Source organism: Chenopodium quinoa, unplaced genomic scaffold, assembly GCF_001683475.1.
Source record: "Chenopodium quinoa cultivar QQ74 unplaced genomic scaffold, ASM168347v1, whole genome shotgun sequence".
Taxonomy (NCBI): domain Eukaryota; kingdom Viridiplantae; phylum Streptophyta; class Magnoliopsida; order Caryophyllales; family Amaranthaceae; genus Chenopodium; species Chenopodium quinoa.
The window spans coordinates 62,803-72,144 of record NW_018745403.1 but is presented as its reverse complement, the minus strand read 5'-3'; the positions used below and the strand labels follow the sequence as shown (position 1 = coordinate 72,144).

At 30.9% G+C, this 9,342-nt stretch overlaps 1 pseudogene; it reads left to right on the top strand.

Moving 5' to 3' along the window:
* Positions 1-7,611: 7,611 nt before the first annotated feature.
* Positions 7,612-9,099, top strand: LOC110713048 (annotated as a pseudogene).
* The last annotated feature ends 243 nt before the right edge of the window (positions 9,100-9,342 follow it).

Below are 9,342 nucleotides of genomic sequence, written 5' to 3'. Positions count from 1 at the left end.
TTCTATCAATAAGTTGAGTTAGTGTTTTAATTTTGTCTTAAAAGATTTCTACTTTCATGCAAAACCAAAAGTATTCAATGGAGAACAAAACTACAAAAGAACGTTAATGGAGAAACTAAGAAATTTCGATGGATAAATCGAACTTGGCGAACGTCTTCAATGGAGAAGACGCAACCCTTCCCTTTTGGGTTTAACCATACCCTTCTCTTCTCCCTTTTCTGTTAGGGTTTTAGTTTAATTCGGCAGCGATTTTGTTGCCGATAATAATATGTAGTAAAAATAGTGGTTCACGAGCTACTACAATGGAAGAGGAGAAAAGCATGAAGAAGATGGAGGAGGAAGAAGAAGAAGAAAAGGGACAAAAAAAAAGTACACAAAAAATTTACAGATTTAAAAATACATACAATTTCTCTTATTATTACCAAAATGCCATGTTGAAGTTGAGAAACTAGAGCTTCCTCCTCCATAGACATTCATTTTTTTTTGTACGGGTTCCATAGACATTCATTACACTAATTTGCGTATCATTTTATCATATGTTTTTCAATTAATACCAAAACTTTTTTTTTTTTTAAAAAAAGAAATGCTTCTTTGCAAACCTAAAACTACAATACTGCTACATATACATCATTATCCAACAACAAAATTCATTTTAAAACAATTTGATAAATTTTTTTAGGGTCTGTTCTGTTCACTTTATTTTCTCTTATTTCAGGTCTAATAAGCTCAGATAAGTTCAGGAAAAATAAAGTTCTGATAAGGGTTGTTCAAGTTTAAATTACAACTAAAATAAGTTTTAATAAGGTATAATAAATTCAGATAAGTAAAAATTAGGTGAATAGAACACAGTCGTCGACCTCATCGTAAGATATATATTATGGAATTCTTATTATGTTTTCATGTGAGATTTTGTAAATTTGCCTCATATAGGTTTTATAACTATGTGTAATAAATTTTAAATATTCATGTGAAGTTTTGTTAACTTAGACCTGATCAAAGTTAGTCCAGCCAAGCGGTCCGACCTGGCCCGATTTTGGGAAGATTGAAATTTTATTTTTGTGGGCGGGTTTGGGAATGTGGTTTTATGCATTTTTAGTTATTTTTTTAGCCCGCCCCGAAAAGCCCGCACAGTCCGACCATTTTGGGCACAAAAATTACGGCCCGTGAAATGGGCTGATTTGTTTTGCCTTGACCCAGCATGACCCCGACCCGGTCCGCCCAACTCTAATGTGTAGTCACAAGTAATTTTTTTATGAGACAATTAATGTCTTTTTAAATGTTGGTACGAAGTGTTCGTTAATTTTAAAATCCATGACACAATCACTGGTGGTCTCGTGGATAGATGTCAATAATATATTACTACTTATATATATTTTTTTGAGTTGTTTTTAATACGAAATGAGCTTGGACAACTCAAATGAGGAGGAGAGTTTGATCCACAAACAAGGTTAAGAAAATTCCATACTAGAACCAATTGACAATAGTAGGAGTAACTCCCCAACCTTATAAAGTGAAACCAACTCTCCTCTTTCTCTAATGTGAGACACTCATAAATGGGTTACAATGGATTTCAACATTCTTTTTTGTGTAGTTTGATTCTAGTTCCCTTAAATTTAGCTTAGATTTTCTGTATTCTCATCTATTTTTAACAAACTTGACGACAGGAATATTTTGTCGAAGTTTCCTAATTCATTAAATATTTTATCAGATTTTTTCTTGTTATTTCCTCTTTTAAGCCACTTAACTAATTTGCAAAGGGACCAAAAGATTTTTTAGATAAAATTGTAAATAATTATAAATAGGGAATACACGTTTATATGATTCAATCATATCTTTTAATTTATTATATATATATACGACAATCGTACATTTATTTCGAATTTCTCATACGCTAGCAAGTACTACTACTCTATAAAGTCCCTACTTCCCTATAACAATAATACGATCAACAGCAAAATTTTAATTAGGGTATACACTAAAGATTGATTAGAGTTTAGAGAAGAAAAACAATGGAAGACAACAACAAAAACAAGATGTTCGTCAAAGTTTGTTTGGAGATCCGAAGATAACCGAAGAACGATTAGCAATCGCCATCGAAAAGGAAATCAAACGATCCGAAGGCAAAATCTTGTTTTGGGAGGCAATATTTCGTGCCAATAGTTCCAAGAAAAAGCAAGTTAATGGTTCAACTAGGCAAAAAATATTCGAGACTTGTATCAACTGATGTGGTGCGTGCAAGAAACGGATAAGATTGATCGGGTTTATGCGTCGGTGTGGTGGCGTCTACTGCGGGTTGCACCGCTACCCCGAGTTACACTCTTGTGGGTTCGATCACAAAGGTCTTGGACGTCAAGCTCTCCAAAACGTTGCATGCTTGTGCATTTAAGGCTCCTAAATTGAATTATATGTAGAATTTATATGTTTTTTTTTTACAATTTTTTTCATCAACTGTAGGAAATTAACAAGATTTATGCAAAGTACTCCGTATTTTTTTAGTCTGCAATTTAGAAGTAATTTTTAATTTAGTATACTTTGATGTAATTATCTATATCTTCATGTATTTTCATATACAAGAAAGAAACTGTTCGGAATTTGTTTAGTTACTAGTGTATGTATTTTTTTTATAAGAAAGAAATTGGTTATATTAATGCCGTTATTTTAGTATTGAAAATGTATATATTGCAACATATAGTATGATAGTCGAATAGATCATGATCTACATCACATCCCTCACAATTAATAGGAAAAAACTAATACGAAGTAGAAAGTAATTGTTATCTGAACCAGATTTTGCATATGAGTAGTTCTAAACTTCTATTGATACTTAACTACTCAAGTGTTGTTTGCAATAGAAACTTGTCTGCTTACTACGGAATAATAGATAATAGGGAAAAAACTTATGTGGACCTAGTTCACAATAATATTATTGTGGGCCTATACAAGCGCAAATAACGCTGTAGTGATTAGTGAACATAGTGACCCTAATTTTAACATACTGACCTTTATTTAAACTCGTGTGACCTTTAATATTATTGTAAAGCTAAAGTACATATATGTGAACCGATGCTATGTTAAACATGGTGAGCTTTATTATTCATATTGACCGATTTAAAACACATTCATTTAAAAAAAAAAAATTTACCTCTAATGATCTTTATACTAACACAATGTCTGATCATTTATTTTAACATAATAACCTTTTTTTTAACATAGCAATTTTTTTTAAAAAATTTATATAGCGACCATAGTGTCCCTAATAATAGTGGTTCACAATAAATTAATGTGAACCAAGTCTTTTTAAGAAAACCGAAGGAAAAATTGTATGGTATGTATAGTCCTATTTTCATGGTCTTAACAACATCTCTAGTTAGAATTAAATTTCGTCTTCATGACTTACATCGATGCAATTATTATTAAGCTCTAATTTGGCTATTAGTGTATGAAAGAGATTTGTTTGCAAGTATAAAGAGTGCAATAAGCCAATGCAAGTAATCCGTAGTAAGTATACATGTATCATGTATTCATGTACCATAGTATACTGTCTCCAAAAAAAAAAAAATGAACCATAGTATATACTAGTTAAGAGAATGATATACATTAACAACTTAGATCCATTAAAATAATAATGGCAATGGAAGACCTTTTGAGATGATTGAGGGGGCAAATTGAAGGATATGGTTATTTATTAGTTAAAAGAATGATAATACTCCATGTGCAGTACTATAAGTATTAAGTAAACCAACGGCTGTCTTTTATATACTAGTAAAAAAGCTAAATTAGATTATTTGTTTGTCGAATTATTTGATAATTTTATTCAACTTTCCCCATAAATCCCAAGTACGATTGGAGGATTATCCATGATTTGGGTCTAATCTGTTACAAACTTTTTGAATTTGGTGAGGAGTATTAAGATTTTGGATTTGTTGAGAGTTTTACAAAAATTTAAATTGAAGAAACTGGTTAGGAACTGATAGTTATGGAATTGGATTTAAATCCAGTGGTTTCAATTTCGGCAATAGAAATTACTTATTAACTTATAACTACATACGGCAATAATTATAATATATTGAAATGAGGTTTAAGTTCAATTTAACTAAAACCCTAGGGCAAGCATCAGTTCGACCCACCATTCATGCTTATATCAATCCAATAACACATACATATATATTTGTAGGAATCAATTAAGTTAACTAATTCAAGTAATTAAATCTCATGTCAATCTTGCAGTTGATTCTTCAAGGAACTTAGTATAGCATTTTACACTTATTAGTTAGAGTATCCATGATATTGGTCGACTAACACTAGGAAACGAGAAAGAGATAAGCAAACTAAATACATAATTAATGAAAACAATCATATCATCTATACTAATATGCCACGTCAATGGTTAATTGAGAATTAGAAAACAATTATCTATACTAATCTATCTATACTAATTTATTAGAAAGCGTTTCTAATAAGAACGTTGATGTGCCATGTACATCCTTTTTGATATGCCATGTCACCTTCCCAACATCTCATTATGCCACATCAGCAATCAAACAATATTGATTATTACACCACATAAAATCATATAAAAACATAAGGATAAAGAGATTTGAACACCCAACTTTTTATAAGAGGTATGACTCTTTAACTATCTAAGCAATTTTGAACCATGTTGTTAATATGTAGGAAGTATTATATAAATGCAAACCACAAAGTTCAATTAAAAAAAAAAAAAAAAAAAAAAAAAAAAAAAAAAAAAAAAAAAAAGGAATAAACTCAATATCACAAATTCACAATATGGTATAGAATGTAACTATTACTCCGTACCTCATGGGGACAAAAGGTCGGTCAAAGTAAGGCATGGGCTTTGGGACTATTATGATATTCCGTTTATGCACTTTCAATTATAAGCATAAATATAATCTATGCAAATTATAATACAATAATATATAACGTATGACTCGGGGTATTATCCGGGCTAAATACTAGTTAATAATAAAACTAAGTAAATACGCTATAGAAATTATTATTGCTAATGCAAGAAAAACAATTGAAGAATATCTCGTACCTTGATTAATGGAGGATAGAGTTCAAGCTTTATGGAATTAAGTTGAATCTATCCCAACAAGCTAAGTTTATACATACTCCCTTCATGTCTATTTGATTGTCCTTTATTTATTTATTTATTTATTTTTGGAGATTTCAGACCTTATAAAATCTAATTATTTAATTGTAATTACTATATTTCAAAACATAATAATATGAGATCTTGTTATATTCGTAACATTGAAACTATACATCGAGACAGATCTAACAAAACCTACATATGACTATGTCTATCTAATGCACGGACGAAGTATTTATCAAATTATTTCTTTATTCAAATGAAAAACTCCATTAAGTAATTATTTGATACTTCGTAAAACGCATAAATAAAAGACTTAAAACTAAGAAATAATTTTTTTTTTCCATTCACACAATAGTTTTATTTAAAACTGTACCATAACTTTCACAACTAGAGGTGAAGCCTTGTTGAGAATGTACTCGATATGATCAAATGCTCTTGATAGTCACGAATTGAAAGAGAACTTTATCCACTAAAGAAAAAAATGTTTGAAAATCCCGCAAAAGATATTTCAAAACAAAATGAAATAATCGTGCAAATAAAAAAATAACAATAAATTCTTAGGCAATACATGTTTATTAAAATTTGAGAAAATAATTTAGATAAAAAAAAAAGCATGCAATATATAATGCATCATAAAATAATTATATTGAACACATATAGACATACACCCGTTGTGTTTTTTAGTGCCTCGATTTGATCGGTATATTTGTTAATGCAAAACTTTGACCAATAATATCTTTTATTAGCAATAAATATAAATTAAAAAAAGCTAAGTTGAAATTCGAAATACATGTATTGATAAGTCGATTCTAACATGTAGTTATATGACCGCGGTGTTTGATTTGGGTAAACTATGATCAACAAAATAGGGTCAACCCCACTTAATAATAGTGACTTAGAATAATAAATTTAAAATATATATGTAGTAAATTAACTTTAAGAAATAATGTTTTAAAAATTGAATTATTTGAAATATGAGAAAGAAAATATGCAAATTCATAATAATATGCCAATCTAAAGTGTAATATATATTACACATACAATATACGTGTAATATATTTGTAATATATATATATATATATATATATATATATATATATATATATATATATGAGTTTGTTTTAGATTTTTAAACCATTACAAAAGTGTATATAAACTATTTTAATGATTTAGAATTTAAATTTATTTAAATTTTATTAAGAATGAGTTTTTATTGATTTGAACCACTTGTAAATTTTTTTTATCTTATTTATATAAAATAAATATTTAATTGAATTGGTATATGTAAATGTTGCAAAAGTCAAAATAAAACACTTAAATTAAAAAAATAAAAAAATATGGAGATAATAAACACTTGTAAACCATGCATAAAGTATAGTGTCAAATATCTTCCAAATTAATAAAGAGTTAAAATTGTAAGCATTTACTACTGTTAAATCGACCTAAATCAGTGCAACTTACATATAATATATAATAAATTATTTTTTCCTTTTGTTGGTGACTAGTCAACCCAAGAATTATTTATAACCTTTTCAAAGTTTTACATTGCATGCAATGGTTTATCTATTCTATTCCAAAGATATTTGTACATTTTCAAAGTTTTTACAATGCATGTAATTTATGTGGTATGTATACTGCAAAGTAGTCTGCAAAAAAAAACTTTGGTTTTGACCTATATGATTGCATGCATTAATGCATGGTTTCTAATTGATGCAGTAAAGATAATGCAATTCTAATTAGCCAATTATATTAGGAGTAGTTTCTTATATTGATCTACCCCAATTAATCCATGGAAAAACAAAAAAAGATCAAATTATACCAAGCTTAATTTAGATAGGAAATGTATATTCCGTAAATAAAAAAAAAAATACATATTAAATATTGTACATTGATCGGTTGTAATGTTACCCTACAATGAAAAAAATAAAAATAAAATTGCTCCAATATAAATTGAGGTAATCTTTGTTTAATGCTATCCTTTTTAAAGCAATTAAAGTTAAAACGCGTTAACTATAAGGAAACGGATGTTGTATTCATCAATTATTCCTAGCTACTATTTTCCGTCCAAATTAAAATGTGTTATATTTAGTTGATTTTCAGAGATAAGGGAAATTCCTCAAATGAGTCCCATGAAATTTGATTTTTAAAACTCAAGGATACAAGGTGGGAGCGATGTCAATACTCCAGTGTCAACATTTCACATGGAAAAAGACATTTCTTATTAATTTGAGAGAGTAGATAAAAGTAAGCTTCCTCAAATAAATCAATAATCACTTTTAATTTTTCTTGACCTTTCATCTTTTTCACCGTTACTATATACCATACTATGATGATACTCATAATCTTTATTTTTAACTCCCAACACATGAAATAAATACATTAAAAACTATATAATAAAATAATATTATACGCTACTCCACTTCAAGTCTACAACCACTATAAATAAGTGGCCTTCACACTTCTCCTCCCTCACCAAAACATCCTTCCATCCTCTTCTTCATCCTTTAACCTAAAAAAATTCTCTCAAAAAAACTCAAAAATGTCACTAGAAATATAAGCAACGAATTTCTCTTTGCTATGGGTTTCGCACCCTTCGGAGATTACTGGAGGAATCTCCGAAGAATCTCCGCAACTCATCTATTTAGCCCTAGAAGAATCTCCAACTTCGGAGGATTCCGCCAGGAAATTGGTAACAAGATGGTGCAACAAATCAACACCTTAATGGGTGAAGAGGGTAACGTTGAGATAAAAAATGTATTGCATTTCGGATCGTTGAATAATGTCATGATGAGTGTGTTCGGAAAGAGCTATGATTTCTTCGGTAAGAGAACCGAGGAAGCTGATAACCTTGAGGAGTTAGTGAAGGAAGGGTACGAATTGCTTGGTATTTTTAACTGGGGTGACCATTTTGCCCCTCTAAGATGGTTGGATTTACAGGGTGTAAGAATTTAGTTGGTAAGGTCAACAAGTATGTTGGTAATGTGATTGAGGAACACAGGGCATTGAGGAGTGAGAAGGTTGATGATGATTCGAAGGACTTTGTTGATGTTCTTCTTGATTTGGAAGATGGAGAAAACAAGCTTTCTGACTCTGACATGATTGCTCTTCTTTGGGTATGATTTCTTATTTTTTTTTTTAAAAATTGTTCACGTTAAATTTGTTGTTTGTTCATTATACAACTGTTTTATTTTTTGTTGGACATTTGTTCATTTTATTGATGATGAAATATGGTACGAGTATATGTCATTATTATCTTTATATGCTTATCAATGGAAATTCTGTATGTACACATTGAATAAGATTCATGCATATTAAAGAAAAGTGTGTGTATGCACAAAATGCTGAACAAAAATACATATTTTGATTTATGAATGCAGGAAATGATCTTCAGGGGAACAGACACAGTTGCAATTCTCCTAGAGTGGACTCTAGCAAGGATGGTTGTGCACCCTGACATTCAAGCCAAGGCTCAAGCCGAAATCGATAGTGTCGTCGGATCCAACAGGCAAGTCTCCGACTCAGACCTCCCCAACCTACCATACCTCCAAGCCATTCTCAAGGAAACCCTCCGAGTCCACCCACCAGGCCCACTTCTATCATGGGCTCGTCTCTCTATCCACGACACCCACGTCGGTTCTCACTTCGTTCCAGCCGGAACCACCGCAATGGTCAACATGTACGCCATCACCCACGACGAGAAGATCTGGTCAAACCCTAATGAGTTCAACCCTGAGAGGTTCATGGAGGAGGATGTACCAATCATGGGTTCGGACCTAAGACTCGCACCTTTCGGAGCAGGACGTCGTGTCTGCCCCGGAAAGGCAATGGGTATGGCTACTGCTCAGCTGTGGTTGGCTCAGATGCTTCAGAACTTCAAGTGGGTTCCGACCGAGAACGGTGTTGACTTGACCGAGTGCCTCAAGCTTTCTATGGAGATGAAGAAGTCTTTGGTGTGCAAGGCTGTTCCTAGGATTGCTGCTTAAATCATCAACTAAAAGTTGTTATGTAGTACGTGCTTTGTAAAGCACTAGTAGTACTACTTAAGATTATGGAAGTCTAACATAAGTGATTTTCTCCATGATTTTGCACATTGCTAAATGGAGCAATATTCACATTAAGTTAAAGCTTTCGAACTTAGTAGTTTGTTAGCTTTTAAATGCATTGTCATCGGTATCTTGGCTATGAAATGTAATCGTATGTTCAAAAAACCTAAAAGTTAATGTTAA